The sequence below is a fragment of the Vombatus ursinus genome, unplaced genomic scaffold (genome assembly GCF_900497805.2).
Source record: "Vombatus ursinus unplaced genomic scaffold, bare-nosed wombat genome assembly UNPS02005286.1, whole genome shotgun sequence".
Lineage (NCBI taxonomy): Eukaryota > Metazoa > Chordata > Mammalia > Diprotodontia > Vombatidae > Vombatus > Vombatus ursinus.
The window spans coordinates 8,132,522-8,155,208 of NW_020945064.1; the positions used below are offsets into that span (position 1 = coordinate 8,132,522).

At 40.6% G+C, this 22,687-nt stretch overlaps 1 pseudogene; it reads right to left on the bottom strand.

Annotated features, from left to right (window-relative positions):
* Positions 1–19,987: 19,987 nt before the first annotated feature.
* Positions 19,988–20,503, bottom strand: LOC114030998 (annotated as a pseudogene).
* Positions 20,504–22,687: the final 2,184 nt, after the last annotated feature.

Consider the following 22,687-nt stretch of genomic DNA (forward strand, 5'->3'; position numbering starts at 1 on the left):
AGGAATTTTCATAAACATTCAAGTTACCCCTCCACACATGAGATCAGACCTAGTTTTAAAGACTAGTCATGTCTCCCAACATCTCCAGGGCACCTTCCTTATGATAGGAATAGGTGCCTGTGGGAAGGTCTGGTGACATATTTTACAAGCTGACAAAATTCGTCTCCATTCTGTCTTCAGTGTTGATTTAGAACCACCATAGATCACTAAAGATAACTCCCAGTGGCAGCCCCAGACACAGAAATGACTCTTATGTATTGTCCAAGTGCAGGGGGGGAGGAAGCTGGATAGTGGCCTTTTGGTTTTCCCTATCCAAAGGCCAACCCGCCATTTTCAGTGACCTCCAAAACCTTGTGGGATGGCACTTTTTAATCATCTTCTAGGAATTTCTTTTCCCAGGGAAGTTTCCCAGGGGTGAGAAAAGTAATAAGAAGGAGATTTCTGTAGCATCTTAAGGTTTACAAAGTCCTTGCTTCAGCACATCCCTATGAGGTAAGTAGTACTATCTCCATTTTTGTAGGTGAACAAACTAAGACTTGGAAAAGTGACTTGCCCAAGGCCACCTAGCTATTCAGTATTAGAGATATGGAGAATCTGGTTCTCCTGACTTCATGGCCAACACTCTCCATTACACCACACTGCTATTCATGGTGATGGTCACCCCAATGCCATTCTACCTCTACTTTCAACCCCAACCCCCTTTCATATATACTCTTTTCTAGGGCCAGGCAGATGGCACAGTGCAGAGAGTGCCAGGCCTGGAGTCAGGGAGAACTGAGTTCCCATTCAGCTTCAGACATTTACTAGCTGTGTTATCCTGAGTAAGTCACTTAATCCGTTTGTCTCGGTTTCCTCATTTGTAAAATGAGAATGATAATAAGATCTACCTCCCAGGGTTGTTGTGAGAATCAAAGGAGGTGATAATTATAAAGTGCTCAGCACAGTACCTGGCACATAGTAAGTGCTATGTAAATGTTAATTATTATTACTATATTCTCTCTTCTCCCGGGAAAACTTAATGCTCGAATGCTGCTATCTGGCTAACTCCCCCATTATACTCCACCTAGAATTGAACATTGCTGCATAATGCTAATCTACTTTCCTCCTTCTGCTCTCATGCCACCTAGGCTTCTCTGTCATAGGAGGGTAATGGGAATGGGAAGAATTATGGACTGAGATACAGAAGACTCAAATTCCAGGCTGAAATCAATTCCTCTCTCTGGATTTGTCTTGGTGCTCTCGTCTTAGTGGTACAGTGGTGAGCATAGTTGCCTTCCAATCAGTTAACCTGCATTCAATTCTAGGCCAAGGCAACATGAATATTTGAGAGACAGAATAAAGACATAGCGGATAGGAGACTAGACTTGGAATCTAGGAGACCTGGGTTCAAATCCCACCTCTGATGTTTACTATTTTTGTAACTCTGGGCATGTCACTTAACTTCTCTTTGCCTTGGTTTCCTAATTCTAAAATGATGCTTTTGGACCCAATAGCATCTAAGGTCCTTTCCAAGTCTAAACCTATGACCCTGTGATCTGTAAAATAAGGAAGTTAGAATAAATGATATCTGAGGCCAATTAACCAAATCCAGCAATAAGCACTTATTATGCCCTTACTGTGTACTAGTCACTGTGCAAAGGGCTTAGGTTACCAAGAAAAAGAATATGGAGACAGAGTGGTAGAAGTGGAAAGGATGGATGAAGAGTACCTGGATTTGAATCTCAACTCTGTCTATGAATAACCATGAAAACTTGGGCAAATCATTTAATATCTCAGGTCTTCAATTTCCTAATCAACAAAATGGATGGTTGAATTAAATATTCCCTAAGTTCCCCTCTGGTATTAAATCCTAGAGTTTAAATCTTCACAAGAGATTGTTGATTGGAAATCACAAAGGAGCATAGATATATGGCAGGAAGGAATGTTAGAAGCCATCTACTCCAACCCCTACTCCCATTTTACAGATGAGAAAAAAGAAGCCTACAGAAGGTGAGTGATTTTCCCAATTTGCACGCTGGTTTTCTTACTCCAAACTTATACTGCTAAAGTCCTACCACATAGGCTCATATCACATAAAGTGCTTCCAGAACAAATAATGGGAGAAATGGGGTGGGTGGGTGTAGAATTTCTTGCATCAAACCATCCCAATGCCCTTTTTAAAAATTATTCCTTCCAACTCTGGTCTCTCCAGTTTTGCCTTTCTCATTTGTCTGATGTTCCAGCTAATGAAATGGGCCTCAATGAAATAGCTTTTAAGTTAGGCAGGCTGCAGACACCAAAGACATAGGCACTAAGTTCTGACATGTGTTCCCTGTCTGTCAAGTTCATTTTGGCCACACCTGGGCAAATAATATAAGTCTGGCACCTACACAACCCAGCTGATCTCACAGGGGCCTCTTTGCAAATGAATAATGCACAGGACAGAAATACTGAACAGCCCTTCCTCCCTAGCAACCTTTCCTACCCACAGTCCTTCAAACTAGGTTTCTCTTGCCCCGTGTATCTCAGTAAAATCTGGGTATCCTAATTCCCAGGCACCTTTTCTCCACTCAAAATGAAGCCTTCCCTTCCTCCAATCCACCCCTCAACACATCCACAATACTAAGTGAATAAATGCTTTGGTCTAGAAATGAGACGTCAACTCTCCATTACAATTTTTCCTTTGGAGCAACAATGTCAGACTCAGACTCGATGGTTCCTATGCCAACAGGGCCTTAAAGGCAACATGACCACTTCACACACTTGGAAGAAAATGTTCCAACCTTAACACACAAAGGAATAAGGGGAAAAAAGAAGACGTATTACTACCACATCCAGCCACGCAGATGAAGCACGTCTTCTGAGCTCTTCGTCTCTCATTTCTCCTTTCTGCCTCCTTTCAGAGATCCTCCCCCTCACCCCACCTCTCATCCAAGCAAGAATGCCTAGTTGTCTCCAAGGCCCCCTTCTTTCCCCACAAAAAATAATCTGCTAATCTGCTAGCAGAGAGCCATGTTGCATTGGAAAGAGGCCACGCAATGTTGTGGCTAGAGTGCTGGACTTGGAGTCTAGAAAACCTCGGTTCAAATCCTTCCTCGAATACTTCCTATCTATGTGATTCTGGTAAGTTATTTAACCTACATCAGCCTCAGTTTCCTTAGCTGTAAAAGGAGGGAATTGGACCAGATGGCCAGTAAGAACCCTCCTAAGTTGAAATTTATGATTCTATGATCATCCTATCACTTGTGAATGTGGAGGCCTGGATTCTGCTTCTAACCTGCTGTGTGATATTGGGTAAGTCACTGCACTTCTGTGTCTCACTCCATTTCTTCCTTTTAGAAATGACGGGGTTGGAACAAAAATAACAGAACCAAAAAAATAAAATACACATTGACTACAACCAGTTAGTTAAAAACAGCAATACAAAGGCCCTGGAGATAATGTTCACCTTTCCTCCAATCATTATTAGATTATACACACAATAAAAGAGGATAAAAAGATAAGGGAAACTAGGATGATATGGGTATTATTATGTTAAAATTAATAGACATATTTTTTGTTGCAAAGTTAGCAATCAGGAAATAATGGTGGTTATAGGCATAGAATCATATTCTAAAATAAGAGGTTTGGGCAAAATTACTCCCAAGGTAATAGACTTTGAAAATACTGCAGCTGTGGACTTGGGTCAATGGTGATAGGTAGCATTTATTTAGCACTTTAAGTTTTACAAAGCACCTAAAATTTTATCTCATTTTATCCTCAGAACAATCCTGAGAGCTAGGTGCTATTGTCATCCCCATTTTACAGGAAAATGAAGCAGTCAAAGGTTAAGTATCTTGCCTGAGGTCATAAAGCTAATAAATATCTGAGGCAAAATTTGACCTCAGGTCTTCCTGGTTTCCCAGCCTAACACTCTGGTGAGCAGTTGTCCTTTGTGCTCAAAGAGGACCAAAACACAATGTCACAATGTCAGGGTAAATGTAGAGAGTCAGACCAGTACGAGCTTGGAAGTCTCTACCCCAAGTCAGGCACAAATAGTGCACATGAACATTTGGAGTGGAGATGTCTCCAAGTTCACACATCTCACATTTCTTTTGAGTTACTGCAATTCTGCTTTTCTCATAGAACACAGTACCTTCTTTGATGTGGCACACCACGCCCAACAGCCCTATGCCAATGTTTCCCATGTCTCACAATAGATTCCAAAGTTCTTCAGAGAGACCTTGAGAGTGTCTTTGTATCACTTCTGATTTCCGTGTGAGTGCATGCCTTGTGTGCATTCTCCACAAAATAGTCCTTTAGCAAGTACATGCTTGGCATTGGAATAATGTGACCAGCCCATTGGAGTTGGGCCCTCTGCTGTAGTGGTTGAATGCTTGGCAGTTTAGCTTGAGAAAGGATCTCAGTGTCCGGTACCTTATCCTGCCAGGCAATTTTCAAACTCTAACACTCTATACACTGTACCACTTTTCTGCCTCATTAAAAGTACTCACAACCACCTATTATATGAATTATGTCCTGAGCTATCAAGGTACATGTAAGATGTTACCTGATGTTGGTAATTTGTGGGATAAGTGTGGCTATCAAACTGGCTTTGGGAGTTTGTGGGAGGGTATAGAGCAGTTACTGAGTGTGTACAGAGAATGGGAGGATAAGATGGGATGAGAATGGTGGGATGTGGGAGAAGCTGAGAAAGAGTGAATCAGGCTAGTTGTTTATGTGGGTGATTCAGAGTGGATCCTCTGGGGAATCTGAGGGTGTGCTTTGGGTCCAGACCCCCCAACAACATCATGTAGGCAATTTACCCAAATACAGATCCCAAGGAGAGTTTGTTTACCCTTTGGGCAAACTGATTTGTAGTAACCCTGGGAAAATTCAGAACCCACACAGTCCATGGAGGCAGGTGCCCCAGGGCTACTCATCTAGTTGGCAAAATTAAGGGCCATTTAGGTCTTAGTGCCAATCAATAGTAGTACCAATACTGATAACAAACCCTGACTGATGTGAAGTAGCTATATGACATGTTTCTTAGCCTCACACACAAAAAAAAAGTGAATCCAATGGGGCAGCTGAGGACCAAAAGCCAGAGAATTAGAATGCATGTAATTGGATTCATGTCATAAAACTCCTTGAAGCTCTGCAGTCAAATGGTTTAAGGATAAACTAATGTAACACCCTCACTCAGGTAGATAACATTGGGCTCCCCAGTGGACAACTGATTCTGCATATGTGCAAGGAGATGTGACTGCTAATTGACTGAGAGACTTTTGAGCCTCTGTGCTGGGGAGACATAAATTCAGATTGGTGGAGAGACATTGGAGAGGGAGAGAGAGAAGTAGATTTAGAAAGAAAAGGTACAAAGAAAGATGTGAACTTTGAATGGCCCCATATTCCCTGCAAGAGCAGGCAAGTAGGGAAAGCCAATTCCCTCAACATGTCTCATGACTCCCAGGGCCCATATCCTCAGCATTTCTTAAGAGCAGACTTCTCTGGTAAGATAATTATCTCCCTTCCTGAACTGATATTTTATCATAATCTCAAATCAAATAGTCCATGTACTTTCATGTATTCTATCCCCTATTCTAATCTGTATAATTTCCCCATTTTCTATTTATTGTCTGCTTGAATATAAATATGTTTGCCCGCTATCTGTTGTTTTGTTCTGTGTAATACACATTTGGTGGAAAGGAGCTAAACTGGCAGAAAATAAACCAGTATGGAGAGGGATTACTTTCTACTCAGAGCAATTAGGGAAATTGGATTTTATTCTGAATACCCTAAAAGAGTGTCAATATATACATATATACACACTACATACGCATACATACAAACACACACACACACACACACACACACACACACATACACACACACACACCCCTGGATTGCATATCTGAAATGTAATAAATATACTTCTAACCCACTACCCCCTCTTGGGAGGGGGAAAGTGAAGAAGTGAGCCTGCAGCCCCATCCCTCTTCCTATCTTGCCCAAGGGTAGGCACTACAATCTCCCTGGAGATGAGGTGGACCAGATCTCAGATTTTATCTATGTAAATATATCCCTGCAATTCAGGATTCCCTTAATCTCTGTGGCATGGTTTATATGAACCACTCTATTTTACACTAAGATGTTTGTGGCTTCCTATGGAAATTCCAATTTCAAAGAGGAATACACAATAGAGACCCATAGAACACTTAAAGGAATAGATCATTTATAACGAAAGGTCAGGCACTGTGGTAGCCAATTACAAAAAAGATTATAGGGAACTACCAGTGTACCTTAAGTAATGTCTTGCTTTATTTATGCCTAAATGATTATTTCACTGGACTATTTCTAGCTGTAGGGCAATGATGTTAAATTCAAATAAAATTCCTGTGGGCTGCATGTTGACTTAGAAAACCACAAATTAACGCTATCTCTGTTATATTGTATTTTTTTTTATTTTGTTAAACATTTCCCATTCACATTTTAATCTGGTTCTGCTGTACTGTGGAAACCCAACCTGAGTGCAACTCCTCTATTGCAGAGCCAGCCTCAGTCAGGAAGAACCAGGTCTTGCCTCTGACACCTACAACCAAGCCTGCTAAGCAAATATCTTAACCTCTCAGTGCCCCAGACAACTCTCAAAGACTGAATTGCAGAGAAGGGACCAACCTGCACTTATAGAGGGAGTTTCCTTATCTGGCAATTCCCTATCCCAATGAAATTACAAGTTCAGTCCCTATATCTCAATTCTATCACTATGCTAAGAATTTCATTTCAGAAAGCACAGAGAAGATGCAGACCTTAAGAATTTTTTCCTAAGATAATCAGTCCTTTCTGGTCTTTGTTTTATTCAACTTCAATTTCGGAGCTTTCTTCCCAACTAAAAAAGTGGCAATAGTCTTCCAAAGACCAGCACGCTTCTTCCTTCACACCCAAGTTCTGAGTGGGGAAATACTTTGATTTCATCTTCCTTTCAGTATCTTGGATAGATTCGGTCAATGGCCAACCCCTACTAGGGCAGCAAGTTGGCACAGTGAATAGAGTACCAGGCCTGGAGTCAGGAAGACTCATCTTCCCAAATTCAAATCTAGCCTCAGACGCTTAGTAGCTGTGTGACTCTGGGCAAGTCACTTCACCCTATTTGCCTCAGTTTCCTTATCTGCAAAATGTGCTGGAGAAGGAAAAGGCAAACCACTTCAGGATTTTTGCCAAGAAAACCCCAAATGGGGTTACATAGGGTCAAACACAACTGAACAACCACAATGCCAGTATAGATCCCATTGGGAAATTTCTACTTTCTGCTGCCCATGTAGCAGGTTTGTATATTACTTTTGGTGAAATATAGTCAGTCAATAAACATTTATTAAGTGCATACTATGAAGTAGGCAGTGTGCTAAGCACTGAAGATACAAAAAGAGGCAAAAAAAAAAAATTTCCTGCCCTTAAGAAACTCACAATCATTTCTGCCCATTTCAAGGAAGTCATTCTCTGGTCAGCCAATTGACTGTGTGGCATAGAATAACTTCACTGTGTCCCCAAGTTTAGTATATTCACCATAGCCTCTCCCAGACGAAAGACCAATTGACCAATTCCTGATGGGCCACAGCTGTTAGGAGCTATGCAGTTTTATGCTGAGGTAGGCAAAGAGAGGTAGATCCATTTTCAAATAGACCATTCCAGAAAAAAGTAGACCCCAGGGACTTATGAATGCAATGCTCAAACGAGGTCAGATAAGGATAAACATAGGGGTTGGCAGAATTCCTTTGGTGTACAACAGTTCAATCTTCCTCAGTCACTCTACCTATGTCTCCCTTGACTCACCACTCCTCCTCTCTCCAGGGAAAAGGATCAGATCTAACCAGCCAGAATCAGGTAATGACTCATTTCCCCTCTTCAAAATGCCTGCTGATCTACTTCTTGCCTTGGCTGATCAAAGCAATATTTTGGGCACTTGTCCATCCCTCATATAGTCTCTACCAAGAAGTGGGAAGGCCAGGTAAGAGTCATTCTTCCCTTTTAGAGTTCCTGGCTTTATGAAAGGTTTTGAATTAAAGATGTATGTACTGGTAACATTGCTTTCCTGGCCCACTTTCATGGATAAACAATGATTCAAGTCAATAAAACATAAGTCTTGTTTATTGGGTCACTTTATGGTTGGGAGGTACAAAGTTAAACTTGCTCATACATCCTACTCCCCTTCTCTATTGCATGTCTGTGGCCTCTTTTACACAACCAAAGATTTGCTTCTATTTATTAAACAGATTGTGTAATTCTCTCCACTTAAGTTGTCTCATTTTGTTTTGTTTTTTAAAGTTGCTCAGAACCATTTTGGATTATTTTTTAGTATTGTAAAAGTGAAAAAAAGTAGAGGGTATTAATTGCTCCCAGATATGGGACAGGAATAGGGCTGGGGTGGGAACTCTCAGGAAGAGGGAAGAAACTCCCTCTATCAATGTAAACAGGCATCTTCTCCGAAACTTAAAATCTTAGGGAGTTGCCTAGAGCCCTGAGACAAATGAATGAATGAATTAAAAAAATATTTACTGTTCCTACTATGTACCAAGCTAAGGTCTGAGGATACAAATAGGAAAAGCTAGACAGTCTCTCAAGGAGTTCACATTCTAATTTGGGAAGAGAACATGATAAAGAAAGTTGAGCTGCAGGTTGGATGAAGTCCTGGATGTTCTAAGGAAGATGGTATAGATGGCAAGGTCCAATGGTCTTTAAGTTATTTCAGTAGATTAAATGATAGCAACAAGAATCTGGGGGAAACAGAGGCAAAGAAGATGGCTGGTGGTGCTCCATCTTGGTAGAAGGAAGAGTTAGTGACTCACATCTCATCCAAGCCATGTAAACAATCAAGCAGCCCAGAAAGATTCTGACTATCCCTAAAGGAAGCAGAGTGCAAAGGAAAAAGACTAAGGCACTCCCAGTAATGGCAGGTCGTTATACTTACCACCTGGCAGTCACTAATGGATTCTGGGATGCCACAGACTGAAGGAGAGGATAAAGACAACTCCTCCCCTTTGCATTCCTTATTAACCCCACCTCTGACCTTGGGCCATTCCAGAACCCATCAAGGAGACCAGGCAACAGGAGGAAGCCAGATGTTAAGAGATTTGCCCGGAGTAACATAGCCAGTATGTCTCGGGGTAGGACTCGAACCCAGATCTTTCTGACCTTGGGGTTGCCTCTTTATCTACTACGTCATAGTACCAGATAGCTCATAACAAATAATACCTCGCATTTGTAAAATGTTTTTACCTTTCCAAAATGACTTCACATTTATTTTAGCCTTGCAATGTGGTAACACAGATGGAGCAAGTATTACTGTCTTTATTTTAGAGATAAGGGAACTGGGGCAAAGAAATATAAGTAAGTTCTTCTTCTACCCTACTCCACAAAGGATTGACATGTATGAGTTTCCTCCTCTCCTACGAAGAGATATAGCAGAGTTTCTTCGAACAGTAAAAGTGGAAAAGAGGCTAGCGTACTCCATCCCTGAACTTCTCAGGCTGAAAGTACACAATGACCCCGAGCCCCCTTCCTCCGATTGGCTGGGTCTTTCCAGGAAAATGCCCAGGCAAGCTGAGTCTTCTTTCCTCTCCAGACTCCACTACCAGTTTTCTAGGTTCTGCCCAACACCTTCTCTCCCCACATCTCTTTTCACTTTCTCCGTTAGAAGTGAAAAGTATTGACTTGTTCCATTAGAATAGCAGCCTCTTGAGGGCAGGAACTGTTTTTCTTCCTGCTTGTATTTTTCCCCCAACATTTAATACAGAGCCTGGCACATAGTAGGCACCTAACAAATGCTTATTGACTTACTAGATATGCATAGCTAGCTATGTTTGTGCTTCCTGACTACAAGAGTAAAAAATATTTTCCTATTCAATTCATTTCTTATACTCCCCTTGAATAAAAATTCTTTTTTTAAAAAATCTTATTTTTATTGATTTTTTTAAAATTCACACGGTCTTTATTTCCTAACTCCTCTAACCTACAAGCTGTACCTTGTCACAAAGATTTAAAAAGAGATTTAGCAAGACTGAACCAACACATAGACACATGCCTAATAGTATATGCCACATCACATGTCCATAGTCCCCTCACTGATTTATTCCTGGGCCCCAAGCTTGGTCATTATAGTCATATAGTGTTCCATCAAAATTCCTTTTATTAGACAAGCCCCATCTTTCATTTTACCCTTTGTAACCAAGTAGTGTAACTAGTCAACAACTAGTCGACAATGAATTTTATCTTCTGACCCAGAGACTGGCAGATTTTAAGCAAGAGTCACCCTAGAAGGATGTAGGTACCTGGCCTTGAAACTGAGGCTGAGCTCCTCCTCCCTGTCTGGGAAAAACAACCACCACCACCAACACCTCAGTTTCATTCTCTTCTTGGGGCCATCTTCAGTCATCCTGACCTATGTGTTGCCACTGGACTGAAGACTCTGGAGGAGAGAGTGAGGGTGATGACTTTGCTCAGCCCTGTTTCACTTAAATTCAATTCATCTTCAAGTCAAGACATCACCCTCCTAGGGTCATTGGTCTTCTTCAAGAATGTTCCTCCTTGGTAACATTAAGAGGTTAGACTACATAATCTAGGATAGGGGTTCTTAATCTTTTGTGTGTCCTGGACCCCTCTGGCAGTCTGGTTGAACGGATGGCCCCCTTCTCACAATGAAGATTTTACACACATAAACAAAATACATAGGATTAGAAAGGAAAGTAAGTATATCGATAGTTATAAAAAAAAATTTTAAACCGCACACACAAGTTCTCAGACCCCAGGGTTATAACTATTCTGGCTCTAAATCCTATGGTCCCACTTTGCCACTTTTATCCCAGATTACTGTTGTTAGCCAAGTAACTCTGTGACTTTGTAGTCACAAGTAGGCAAGTGATTGAGTCTTAGCCTAACCCAGACCTCCTTTGCCCTTTGTAGTAATGGTGAAGTTACTACACAAGATGTATTGTTGTAGTAATATGAGAATCCAAAAATACCAGCTCAAATGGATAATACTGTGATTCTCTGTCTTGTCTCCTGTCCCCATTCCTGTCTTCCTGTCTTGTCTCCTGTCTTCCATTCTTACATGTGAGACTAAAAATAATTCCTAGCATTCACATAGAGCTTTAAAGTTTGTAAAACTCTTCACAAATATGAACTCATTTTATCTTCATAACAACCCTGGGAGGTAGGTGCTATTATTATCCCTGTTTCACAAATGAGTAAACTGAGGCATGTTGTGGTTGTTTAGTCATTTTTCAGTCACGTCTGACTCTCTGTGACTCCTCTGGGGTTTTCTTGGTAAAGATATTGGTGTAGTTTGCCATCTCCTTCTCCAGCTCATTTTAGAGATGAGGAACCTGAGACAAATGGGATTAAGTAACTTGCTTGGGGTCACATAGCTAGTAAAAGTCCAAGGTCAGATTTTAACCCAGGAAGAAGAAACTTCCTGACTCCAGGTCCCATGCTCAATCCACAAGATACCTAGCTGCTTCTTAAGACTATAAAGTAAACAAGGCTTGTTTTTTTTCTCTTCAACCAAGAACTTGCAAATGTAAATTAGCATTTTCTTTTGAAATCTCTCCCTCAGAGGGCATACATGTATTTATTTGAACACTGCTGCTGCGCAATTCCTCCATCTTCTGAGCAATTTACCCACCTTCCCCCAAAAATGAGTCTCATGCTATGGCCTTCCTTACCTCAATTTACCCCGATTCCTCCCCTTCCCCCCGCCCCCCCAGCTGCTGCTCCTGCTGCTTCTGGAGCTGCCATGTTACAGGAGTGTGTTTGAGGCAACATATTGTGGTCTCTCCGGGGATCTGATCTATCTGAGGTAGTCATTATTTGGAGCCTAGGTGGAGAAGGCTATGCTGGACAGTAGGGAGAATCTGTATGCCCAAATTGCGGTAAGAACGGAAGGAATGCTTACCCTTCATAAGCTCTTCTCACACGCCACCTCCCACATGAAACCTCTCCTGATCCGCTACCCTTGGCTACTAACGTCTCCCCTCAAAAATTCCCTTGTATTTATTTTACATACATTTTATATATTTTATGTGTGTGCATGCTGTCTCCCTCCTGCAGAATATAAGATTCTCGAGGGCAGGAAATGTTTTCTTTTTGTCTTTGTAACCTCAGTGCCTGAGGCATTATTAACAATGAATAAATGATTACTGGTGGATTGATGTCAGTGCGAATGAAAGTCTTGGTGGATTGGGCAGTAGCACTCTTCTGCTCCTCTAGTTTCACTTTCTAATTCACTTGCTGCCTGACTCTTAAAAAGGAGCGGGGGAAATCTGACCTTTCATTTAAAAAAAAATAGAGAATTAGGTAGAAGGTCTAAATAAAGCAATAGCCAAATTGATCAACCTTCCAGATGGCTGAACTGAAGACAAGACATCTTACCAAATGAAGCCATGCAGGTTGGCCTCTCGTCTTAAAATGATCTAATCAATTTTTTGTAATAATTTTAAAAGCGCTTTGCAGAGTTGGATTAGCACGGACTGCAAGGTCCCGTATTATGTTTATCATTGTGAATAATTTCTGCCGCTGATTTAGCCCTAGACACACTGTAACAAGGGTGATGTGGTTACAATGTTGGAAAATCAAATTTGTTTAAAGAGGAACCAAGAGAGATACAACCGTATAAGCAACAAGGTAAAGCAAGAACATGTCACGTACATGCGTTAGTTCAAAGGAAGAGAGTCGAAGACTTTCATCTCACCCAAGCCATATGATGGTTAAGCAGCCTGGATGGGTTCTGGGGCTGAAAAGGGGAGATCAGATCCCTGGGGAGACCACAATATGTTGCCTCAAACACACTCCTGTAACATGGCAGCTATAGAAGCAGCAGGAGCAGCAGCTGGGGGGGGAGGAATTGGGGTACTCCCATTGAGTATCTGTCGTGGTCACAGAGGAGGCGAGTTTAAAATGCTAACACTGGTTAGAGAAGGCTTGGTGACAAACTCCAGGAGAGGAAGAGGATAGGGATCTCTGGAGCAAGAGAAAGGAGAAGAGGACCCCAGTCTGACAGCCATGCTAATAGGCCAGAGGTAGTACTCACAGTCAGACAGGGCACAAGCAGAGTTCATGACAAAATGGCATAAAAACATACAAAGAGAATGTAGGGGTGATTAAATGCTCATCCCAAAATATAGAGGCATTCATTCAATGGAAGGAAGGAAGAAGGAGGGAAAAGAAGAAGAGGGAAGGGAAAGAAAAAAAAGGAAGGGAAGAGAGGAAGAAGAAAGAAAAGAAAAGAAGGAAATTTTAAAATGAAAGAAAAGGAAAAGAAGGAAGGGAATGAGTGAAAGAAAGGGAACGGCAAAAGATAAAGGGAATGAGTAAAAGAAAATTAAAAAGAAAAAGTAAAAAAGAGAAAGAAGAAAAATCATCCAAAACTATTAACCACAGGAAGGATGTCAAATTAAAGGCCAGGTTTAAAAAGATGATCGAATGATCCTAAGATTCTGAAGCATAAAATGACTTTAGAAAGCATCCAGTCTGGTTCTAGACAACAGGAGAAAAGAACCTTCCTTGTGTTGAAAAGTCTTTGTGAGGCATTTAAAAATGAGAAGACTTTTCAAGATCAAAGTCAACCAGATACACAAGTGGTGGCCGTGTCTTAATCACCCACCAGAGCACTAACTCAAAAAGCCGAGTCTGAGAATGAACGTCCTGTTTATTCCTCTCAGGATTCTGGGAAGAAGTCAGTCCTCAGTCATTTCAAAGGCAGTGAGAAGCACTTCAATATGGACTTTTACAATTTAACATACAATGATCCTGATGAAATCAAGGCCATGGGGTGTGATAACGGCCAGCAGATTAAAACCCTTAGCGTGCTCATATTCCCGGAGAATAAACACCATCTGATGTGAGCAAGGCACGGCTCAGGCTCAAATGACCAGGAGCTATCAATGCTCATACATTACTGCTTAAGCTAAACATCACGTCTGGAAGAAATCTCATTTCAGTCTGGCATTGGAGTGAGGCTATGATGAGGTGAGGGGCGGAGGGGGACATAGTACTATATGGAAGGGAGCGGTGCCTTCTGCTGAAGCAGCTGGATGTACTGGCCACCGATGGAGAGAGACCGGACCAGTAGCCTACCAAAGGTCAGAAAGTGTTGCATTCTTGAAACAATGACTCCAAGAGGAAGGAATCCTGCCAATTATTTTCCCAACCCCAAAGCCACCTACACCCACTCCCCTGCTACAGCTTGGGATGCTGGAAGGCACGAGAAATTGCCAACACATGTGAAAAACTCACCACCATTTCTAAACATCATACCAAGTTACTGCACAGGGAGTACCGTGACACAGAGGTCCGTGTGGGGAGAAACTCAGGTTTGAAAACCAACAGCAGCAATCATCCTGTTCTTCCAGTGACCCATCCATTCCTCCCCCTCTGCCAACTCTTTTATGATTGACTCCCGCTATAAGCTTGGGGGGCAGCCATCCTCCTGTTAGGTGAGGTAGTTTAAAAAAAAAAGAAAATGCATACGAATAAGTCTACGCCCCTAAATGGAATTTTTTGGACATCTAATATCCCAGAGATGTCTTTCACTCAGGGCTTCAAGGAGGGAAATTCATGTTAGAAATCTGTCACATGAGTCTATCTCCTGACTTGGTAATGGAAAACAGACACTTCAAATAAATAACAGGATGAAACCTTTGTTGAAACACGGTCAGACCAATCGCTTCAAGTCCTTGCAACATCATAATAAATGCTTTGCCGTCAACATCGCACAAAGGAGCACATTCAATGGAGGACCCTTGATCCCATATATATTCTTCCTCCCTCCCAAATCCATGTAGATGTTGAGAACACAAGCCTCCCTCAACTACTTTATCTGAGAAGTCCTTACTGAGCAAAAAGCGCAACAAGTGAGAGATTTGCTGATGGCCTCTTCCATATTTTAATTTCCTAACATAGAGACCATCAGAAAGCCTCTTACCTGGAGCCCATGAAAAAGGCAAGAACAAGGTCATTAACAGAGAGTTAATGACTGCAAGAAGCCCCTTATAGTTACAGATTAAATATCACAGACAGATCTGCGTTCCAACCAAATGAGTTCTGAATTCTTGGCATTCAATTCAGTTTCCCGCATTTTCAACAAGCAAACAAAATACCGGTTTGCCTCAAGAATACTCCCAACTCATATTCATCAGATGGCTGGGTACTCTGGCTTGGCTGCATTAATACCACAGACTGCTCTGTCCCCTCAAATCAAAATTTTCCAAAGCACTTCATTTCTGCCGTCCTCAGGCAGCCAGGTCAAAGAATGGCAATCATCTGCAAGCATTTTCTTTAGACAGTAAGGTTTGCACACTTACCCTCTAGGAAGTGGTGGTAATATTGATATATGTCTTGTACTATGTGAAATGTGGCTGGACAATTATTTATGTGTTTTTCCTGACTTCCTTTGGACACAGAAAAGTTGATTGCAGTGTTGTATGATTACGTCTGCATCTCTTTCTGAATCGTTTCTTCTCAGCTGGAAAGTCTCAAGTTCCAGGCTGGGGTTCCCCTCTCCGCCTCTTTCACACACACTTAACCCTCCTTTTGCCTGGTAAAAGAAAACCACAAGCAATCTGTCTCTCTCTTTAGAGGATTTGGTGGGACAGTTCCTCAGAGCAAAGGAGGAGTACTAGATCTCCTGTTTATCTTTTCTTTGCTCTTTTCTTTAGATAAGCTTGTGGCCGAGATGTTTGTATTTCTTTCTATAAACGTCTCTCCTGTTTACTCTCCCTCTTACCCCTGCCTTCCCCCACCCCAAATGTCATTCACCTTCTGAGACCCCAGAATGACGCACCTGCTAGATAAAGAAGCAACCTTAATTGGATTGGAGGCTTTGTGGATAATCAAGACCACCCTCTGCTACAGTCCCCCTGTTAGAAAGGCGCTCTCAGCATTTAACCTGTTAGTTACCACCAACAGCTGGCGACCACAGATACTACTCACACTAACTCAAAGCTGCCCATTTTCTCAAATCACCAGGTGCTTTAGAATAAGTCATTCCTCTCCTTGCATACATGCCTCATTCACCCACATGCTTATCACTACTGGAAACCTGAGGTGACCTCATTTGGAGGATCTTTGATCTACTACTGAAAGGAGAAAATCATAGAATCATAGATTTTAAAATTCAGACTTAGAAATCATCTATTTCAATGCACTTATTTTGTAGAGGAAGACATTTAGGCCCAGAGTGGTTAACTGATTTGCTTCAGGTAGAAAGTGTAATATTGGAGATGAGGGTGACATCATCTTGGGGATGAGGTGGGAACCTATGGCCTCAAGGCCACATGTGGCTTTCTAGATCCTCATGTGCGGCCCTTTGATTGAACCCAATTAATCCTTAATAAAAGGATTTGTTCTGTAAAACTTGGATTTAGTCAAAAGGCTGCACCCAAGGACCTAGAGGGTTACACATGGCCTCGAGGCTGCAGGTTCCCACCCCTGGCTAGAACTCTAGACTCTAGGGTTTCATCAGTGTGGGAATTTATCTTCAGCAACTCAGTTATAACTTGGAGTTTTAAGGGGACAGTGGTTTCTTAACCTGGGTCCATGTACTTGTTCTATTTTTACATAGAGAGATCGTGGATAGATAACTGTATCTCAATACAGTTGGTTTCTTTGGTAATCCTATATGTTTATTGTATGCATTTGGAGAAAGGGACTGTAGGTTTCACCAGAATGCCAAAGGATCATAGCCCCCCATACCACCACATGCACACATCAACCTCACATACCCCGTTCCTGTGCGTGCCTGCGTGAGTGCAAGTACAAGTGCGATCACTCATATGTACAGTGCCGTCTCCTGTCTTAGAGAGTTTTCAGTGATCCTGAGAGTTTCAGTGATTTGCTCTTGTCATAGGCAGGCTTAAAGCCAAGTCTTTCTGACTACAAGTTCAGCCTGGTAGTCAGTTCACAAGCTTTTGTTAAGTGCTAATTATGTGCAGGCTAAGCACTGGGGAAACCAAAGAAAAACCAAAACAGCCCTGCCCTCAAGGAGTTCATCATCTAACGAGAGAAGCACATGCAAACAGCTTTTCCACATGAGAGGTATGCACCATGAATGGAAAGGCATCTCAGACAGGAAATTGGGGTTGGGGTGGTACTGAGAAAGGACTCCTGCAGAAGATAGAACTGGAACTGAGTCTTTATATATATATATATAAATACACACACACACACATACACACACACACATATATGCACACACATATACATATATACTATACACACACATTTATATATATAAATATATATACATATATACACACACATACACACATATACATACACACATATATACATACACACATACATATATACACATATACACATGCATATATATACATAGACACATACATATATATATAGTTCAAGCATGTAGTAGATTTTTATTAAGCATAACTTTGGTTCTAAGTATTCCACTTGCATTTCTGTGGCACTTTCAGTTAAAAACAGTTATACAAGAGCAGATATAAAAAAATATGAAATTATGAAAACAAACCCTTTGAGGCTCCCTTTAAATAATATATATATGTGTGTATATGTGCATATACATACATATGGACATACATACATACATACATACATACATACATACATATATATATATATATATATATATATATATGTACTCAAACAAGTCAAGGTTTTCCAGAATAGAAGAATAAAGTCACAATGTAGCTTAGAGAGCAACAGGAATTTGTTACCATACTATCAAAGTGGGAGACAACATTTTCAAATATTTTAAGAGGACAGAAAAACAGTTAAAATAAAATGTTTGACCATTGCAAAATTAGAAAATGGCTCAATAAACAGAATTGCTCAGAAGACTTCCTCAGATTCTAAACAAGTTGAATAGCTTTTTGATTTTAAGGGAGATTTTGCTTGTCATATTTTAACTCAGACTCATAGGCTGGGCTCGTCAGTACATTCTACTTGTTTTGTAACAACAAACCTTACTTTCACGTTGTATTTCCAGGGCTGTTTTGAGACATTCTATCTAGTAGGCTGAAAACCACTCAGCACATCTGCTAGTGAGTTTGGGAGGAAAATACTGATCCAGTATTCCTCTTTTCTGTTATTCCTCCCCACCACCACAAAAGAATAAGGTTCAAGCAGACTAAAGATGAAGAGGGATAGTATGATCCTTTTAAAGGACTGTGCTGAGCAGGCAGAGCAGATGGGTGGCTCTTCAATATGAATAGCTCAAGATATCTGTCAAATGAGAGATTTACCACAAATGTAGTAATCAAAAGATCTAAGATCCTAGGGAATAAAAGAGTTGTGGACTTATCCTAATCCTGGTATTATTAATCACTCCATTAATCCCACATACAGAAGGAAGAAATTCTAGTCAATATGGATTAGAAATGTACTCTTGAGATGATCCATCACCATATCTTCTCTGCTCAAAAGAAGTAGAGAAATAGGAGGAGAATCTCAGCCATCATCATTTCATTTTACAAAGACAAAACTAATAGGATAAAATAACATTTCTGCCTGATAATCACATTTGTATTCTATGTCAATAATCCTCACTGATGAACTGGATAATCTATTTCAAATATAATTTCCTGTAATATGTTCTCTATTTTTATGTTGTAACTTTATGTATTTGTGCTATGCTGCTCACTTGAGGATTTCAAATCTGGTTCTACAAAATAACTCTCAATGAAGCCAATTTCCATTATGGTTTTCAAAGCCTTCACATAACTTTGAGGTTGAACTTTATTTGAAGTCAGGCAAAAAATAGTGTCTTGCCCAAAGAAGTTACTGGCTCTATATCCTTGACAGAGAACAATACTGAAGCTACACATTTCCCAATTCCATATCCCCAGTAATCCAGAATGGGAAGCACTCCTACACATGTCAAATATAGAAAATACATTTGCATAAATATTTGGCTGATATTTATAATTGGGAATTCTCTTCTCAGTAGTGCTCTGGCTAGCAAGAGGAATCTCAGTCATCTCTCCCTTAATGGCTTCTCCTGAGAGAGAGGATTTAATAGTTATTATCACCAAGACAATGGCAATATGCTGCCTTCACAGGAAAAAATCCCAGTAAAGGCATGTATGATCATTAATCAAAAATTTTCAAAACTTCAGTTCTAACATTCCAAATGTACAAATGCAAGAAAATCTTCTAATGTAAGTCTCCTTGAGACCAGTTCACACTTGCATCGTATGTTAAGCTAAAATATCTTGTTACAGAGCTCTCACTTGGGATTCTCCCCAGGTGGCTAAGGGCAGACCAAAGTAATTAAAGGGTCTTGACCTCTACTTGTAACACTGGACTTGGGTCTACAGACTCCCAACATTTTGCCTAAACAAAAGAGCTGGAAAGAACAAGAAAAGAAAATACTGAGAGGGACCATTATGCTCTCAAACCATCAGAGAATTTGTCAAATGCCTTTCTTTGGGTTGGAAAGTCAACCAAATAATATATTGCTGCTCAAAACCAAAAATGACTGAAAAAGGGGGGAAATCTTACATAATCTACATTATTATGGTTTTCCTAAAAGTGGGTTCAGAGTTCAGATTTTAAAACTTCCTCACCACTTCCTAATTCTGTAATTTCAGGTCAACTAAGACACAACCTGTGTGACCATTCAATACAAATGAACACTTTCCCACAGTTGGGTGTTAAGATTTAACCCATGTTAAATAAGTAACAGATTAAGCACATTTTTGCATAAGCTAAATTTTTTTTTAAAAAGAGTTAGAAAGATAATATTTTTTAAAAGAATGAAAAATAAAAATACTATGTCCACACTGTTAGTTTTGATGAAACCAAGTAGTACAACACTTAAGATACTCCAGTATCCTCATCCTTTCTTTGGAGTGTCTGAAGACAAGTCTATTATACCAACAATAAACTGCTTATCTTCTGGTCAACATATTCCATTTGGCTATCTGAACTGCAGCTATCATAGTCAATTTATTTTCCCAGATTCAAGGAAAAAACCATAAACAAAATAACCCCTGTTAAAAATTAAAACTTAAGCTGGCTGGCATTTTCTCAAAAACAGATGTCTCTCCATGCTACTACTGGTTCAAAAAGCAGCAGCACTCGAACATTACAGGGAAGTTCTCTCTGCAGCAAGGTTTTGTGCAGTACATGCCTCGCAGTCCTGGAATTCCACCATTTCTTGGCCTATTCTTCTCAGGTTTCCTTTCATCACAAATTCTGGGCCATTTTCCTGCTCCTCTTGAATCTTCCATTTCTCAAGCTCAAGCTGCTCCAACATTTGCTGCCTTTCAGGAGAAATCAGATTTCTTTTGGGGGGCTTCCTCTTCCTTCTGTTCCTATCACTTGGTCTCGTTTCCTCTTCTCCGTCACTTTCTGTAGCTCTTGTTTATTCTGAGGTGCAAGACCTCTTTTCTGATTCATCAGAAGTTCTCTGTGAAGATCTAGATGGTTCTGGGAAATTTGGACAGAATTGATTAATTTCTGAGGCTTAATTAATTTCAGGATTGCTGTCCTCTATGTAGTCAGGTTCAGCCATGAGACTTTTGAGAATGAGAATGGAATCTTTTAGTTCAGGATCCTCAATTGTGTTATCTCAAAGCCTGTGGGCTAAAGCTGCCCCTCACAGCCCACCATCACTCCTCCATTCCCTCCTTCATATGTCTGTCTCCACAAGAAAGCAAAGAAGAAGGGCAAGGGGGCAGGGTGGCTCCAGGGTGATGAGACACATGCCCTCAGGTTCTCCCAGGTCTTTGTGTGTCTGGAGCTCAGTCTTAAGGGGAACTAGGAAAGTCAGGAGGTGTGGGTGAGGAGCAAGAGTGTTCCAAGGATGAAAGACAGACAATGAAAAGACATGGAGTCTGGAGGTGGAGGAACAATAAAGCTATTGTCTCTAGATTGTAGCACACTTATACATGGCAGAGAAGAAAATTTAAGATGCTTGGTGTGATAGGAAGGCTGTGGGGGGGCCTTAAATGCCACACAGAGGACTGTGCCCACTACCGTGTTGTAACAGACAGTGAAAAAATATTCATTAAACAGTATACTGTCCAATGCATTGTAAAGCCCAGTCTCAGCACCCTCAAGTGTTCCAGCAATACAGACATTCAAGGTAAAGGGTCTAAACTACCAGAGGTGTTTACAGGCAGTGAAAGTTTCCTAAAATGATGAAGTGAAGTGGTGGGTTTCCCCTTCACTAGAGGCCTTTGTTCAATAGCCACCTGCTGGAGATGTGTTAAAGGAGATTCCTGTTCAAAGTATGGATAAGAATGAGCAGGTAGACTTCAGAAAAACCTGGAAAGATGTATATGAACTGATGCTGAGTGAAATGAGCAGAACCAGGAGAACATTATGCACAGTAACAGCCACATTGTTAGATGACTGACCTTGAAAGACTTAGCTCTCTTCAGCAACGCAAGGATCTAAGACAACTCCAAAAGATTCATGATGGAAAATGCTATCAACCTCCAGAGAAAGAACTGTGGAGTCTGAATGCAGATCAAAGCATACTATTTGCTCTCCTTTTCTTTTGTGGTTTTGTTTTGTTTCTCTTTTTTTAGTAGTTCCTTCCATTAGTTCTAACTCTCCTTACATCACAACTAATGTGAAAATATGTTTAATATGAATGTATAATAGAACCTCTATCGGATTGCACACCATCTTGGGGAGGAGGGAGGAGAGGGGGGAGGAGAAAATTCAAAACTCAAAATCTTATGAAAGTGGATGTTGAAAATTAAAATAAATTAATTAATTTTTTTTTTAAAAAAGGTATGGATTAGAGCAGACAACAGCCTCTAAGGTCCCTTCTAGCCCTAAGCATCATGGTGTCTGTTTGACCTTGGGATGTCACTAACCAATGACTGCCAAAGGTCATCTCCTCTAAGTCCCCTATCTACTGCCAGGGTTTCAATGATATGTCTTTGCAGATGACTCCCAAATCTACATGTCCTAGCACAAAATCTCTCTCAGAGCTCTGCTCTTGCACCAATAATTTCCCATTTCAATACCGATGTTCCACTCAGATTCAAGATATTTCCCCCAAATCACACGTGTAATGTTGGGATAACAAGAGCTAGCCTTTAGATAACCCTTTAAAGTTTGCAAAGCCTTTTATATAGGTTATCTAATTTGGGTCTTTACAAGGTACATAACATGCAGAAGCAAATGTATCTAATTCTCAAAGATCTGATAAACACAAAGATCCCAGCTTCTGGGATAAGGATTCACTATCTAACAAAAACTGCTGGGAAAATTGGATAACAGTGTGGAAGAAAGTAGATTTGAAGCAACACTTCAGACCCTATACAAAGATAAGCTCCAAATCGATATGTGAACTAAATATAAAAGGTCACATCAAAAGCAAATTTGAGAAATACAGAATAAATTAGCTATCAGCTCTTTAGATGGGGAAAAGGTTTGGGACCAAAGAAGGAATAGAGACAATCATAGAAGATAAAATAGATGCTTTTGATCACACAAAATTAAAAAGGCTTTGTACAACCAAATATAATAAAACTATGATTAAAAGGGAAAAAATTAACTGGGGAAAATCATTACTGCAAGTTTTTCCAATAAAGGTCTCATTTCCAAGATAGGTAAGGAAGTGATTCAAATTTATCAGAAAAAAGAGCCATTAGCCACTTGATAAGTGGGCATATCTAAGGATATAAGGTTGTTCAACAATTGAGGAATGGCTGAATAAGTTGTGGTCTATGAATGTGAT